Here is a 2922-nt window from a genome sequence, read left to right as displayed (position 1 = left end):
CATTTCTTCTATGTCGTCCAATTGATGAGCATATAATTTTTCATAGTATTCTCTTATAATCCTTTGTATTTCTGTGGTGTTGGTTTTTATTTCTATTTTTTTGTCATTAGCATTTTTATTTAGTATAGTTTATGCTAGAGTAGAAATACATAATAATATGCCCTTTCTTATCACAGGGAGTCTTTTATACAACCAAAATCATAGCCAACATTTTATATGACAAAAGAAAATTGAACCAAATCTGTAAATGCTCAGGAAAGCAATAAGGATAGAAGAAAATAATGCATTTTATATAAATTATATAGGACAGTTACAAGGAAAATCCATTACTTTCCTCTCTGACTCAATTTTACAAAATAAAGTCAACATATATTATTCTGTGAATTGCTAAGAGTGCATAAACACTGTGGCCCTTTCAAAAATATAACAAACTGTTATCTTGACGTCGTATGTTGTTCTTAGTTCTTAACTGGAGTTGAGCTTCCTTTCATAGTCTTATTTAGGTTGTGGTATTTGGGCAGGATTTTCATCAGAAAATCCAGCTGTAGTGTCTGGGGCTGTGGTCGGTTAGTCTGCACCTGACGAAGGCAGTCTGTACCATAGATCATTGTATTCTCAGGGATGACCTCAAATGTATTCAGGTTGCAGCAAGCCCCAGTGATGCAACTACTTGTCAATATTATGTTTCTGCCCACATATGCTTTTGATTCAATTGCATTATCTCCCATTTTCATGGTTTGGAAATAACAGCCAACGTCAAACACATTATTGTTGCCATTGATCATAGGTTTCGGCTTTGGATCTTCAAGCATCAAGGGTGATCTTATTAGGGTAAGCATTTATGATAAGCACCTGTTCTTCTTTTATTTTTTGGTTAGTTTATTTATTTATTTATTTTTATTTAGTTTTGTAATACAGTATTGTTCAATTTATTTTTTTAATTTACATCCAAGTTAGCGTATAGTGCAACAATGATTTCAGGAGTAGATTCCTTAATGTCCCTTACCCATTTAGCCCATCCCTCCTCCCACAACCCCTCCAGTAACCCTCTGTTTGTTCAACATATTTAAGAGTCTCTTATATTTTTGTCCCCCTCCCTGTTTTTATATTATTTTTGCTTCACTTCCCTTATGTACATGTTTTGTCTCTTAAAGTCCTCATATGAGTGAAGTCATAGATTTGTCTTTCTCTAGTTTTGCTTAGCATAATGCCCTCTAGTTCCATCCATGTAGTTGCACACTTGTTCTTTTAAATTACCTTCACCGATCACTCTTGGCCAAGCTTCTGCAATAATTCATGCTTTAGAGTGAATCACTTTCCTAAGTCCTATAGTAATATCGCCCCAAATTTCACTTTCTGTATACACAACTCCTCTAGGAGCAATCTTCACACTCTTTTCAGCCTTCTCTGCCATGCTTTGGACCTTGTCTTATTTCTCATCCATTTCTGATTTTATTTATTTGAGTCCTTTCTCTCTCTTTGTTGGGTCTGGCTAAATGGCTATCAATTTTATTTTATTTTTTCCAAGAACCAGCTCCTGGTTTCATTGAACTGTTCTTTTGTTTAATTTAGTCATTTCTGCTGTAATCTTTATTATTTCCTTACTTCTACTGGCTTTGGGATTTGTTGGTTCTTCTTTTTCTAGCTTCTTTAGATATATACAAAGTTTGTTTATTTGAGATTTTTTTTAATTTTGTGATGGAGTCCTGTATTGCAATAATCTTCCCTCTTAGAACACACAGCTTTTGCTGCATCCCAAAGATTTTGGACTATTATGTTTTCATTTTCATTTGTCACCATGTATTTTTTTATTTCCTTTTTGATTTCTTGGTTGACCCTTTCATTTTTTAGTAGTATGTTATTTAGCCACCATGTATTTGTGTTCTGTCCAAATTTTTTCTTGGATTGACTTCTAGTTTCATATCGTTGTGGTTGGAAAAGATGCATAATGTTATTTTAGTCTTTTTTGAATTTATTGAGATTTGTTTTGTGGCCTAACATGATATATTCTGGAGACTGTTTCTTGCTATTTTTAAGAAATGACAAAACCTATACCCCTTTGTGTAAATATCACTCCTTTATTTAACTGTGGTAAAGCCCATAAAAATAAATTTTGGGCGTTATTGAAACATATAGTAACAGACCTGAAGAAGCCATAACAATTATTTAGTGTGCTTTGGTCTCTTTAAATGATGAGGAACATAAAACTCAAAAGTACTGGATGAATTATCCAAAGTCACACTAATTTTTAGTGTTAGAGCTATGTCTAGGACACAAATCAGGAGGCTACATTATGGATTGTGTAGCTAGGTGCCCCAGTTAAGTGGGGGCTAAGTAGTAAGGTTGGATTCTCTGGGCCTAGATGGATATTATCTCTCTGACTACCCATGTGGCCATCTTGAGCTATCCTGCCCTGTTGCATCTTCTTCTGTCCTATCTAATCCTATCCTACTTTACCATATTCTCTTGTCAATCTGCCCATCTCTCTGTCTACTTATATATCATTTATCTATTTAAATAACACTGATTGAGCTGCAATGAAGTGACTTGAGTTTTATGTATATTATCTCACTGAAACTAAAAATTCCTTTGAGATTTTTATAGTTGAAAACATTGAGGCTCAGAGAAAATAAGTAATAAGCAATATGTTGATCCTTTCTTAAATAGCAAGAGATAGACCCACTTGACTCTATCATTCATGTTCTCCATGACTGTTACATCTGGCAGGTTACTCTTACCTGAGGCAGCTCAACTAGCAGCCTTCTCCTTCATTTCATTTAGGTCTTTGCTAAAATAGCACTTCCAAAGTGAGGCCTTCTTTGATGACCCTGTTTGCATTTGAGTTATCCTTCCCTATCTACTTTCTTGATTTAGTTTTTCTTTTTAGCATCTATCACTTTATATAACTTTCTTTGTTATTCT

General features: G+C 34.2%; 1 pseudogene; it reads right to left on the bottom strand.

Moving 5' to 3' along the window:
- Nucleotides 1–233: 233 nt before the first annotated feature.
- LOC128311691 (dynactin subunit 6-like) lies at nucleotides 234–1605 on the bottom strand (annotated as a pseudogene).
- Between the last annotated feature and the right edge of the window lie 1317 nt (nucleotides 1606–2922).

Source organism: Acinonyx jubatus, chromosome D1, assembly GCF_027475565.1.
Source record: "Acinonyx jubatus isolate Ajub_Pintada_27869175 chromosome D1, VMU_Ajub_asm_v1.0, whole genome shotgun sequence".
Classification (NCBI taxonomy): Eukaryota; Metazoa; Chordata; class Mammalia; order Carnivora; family Felidae; genus Acinonyx; species Acinonyx jubatus.
The sequence above is the reverse complement of the archived record's forward strand: the minus strand, read 5'-3'. Positions and strand labels throughout refer to the sequence as shown.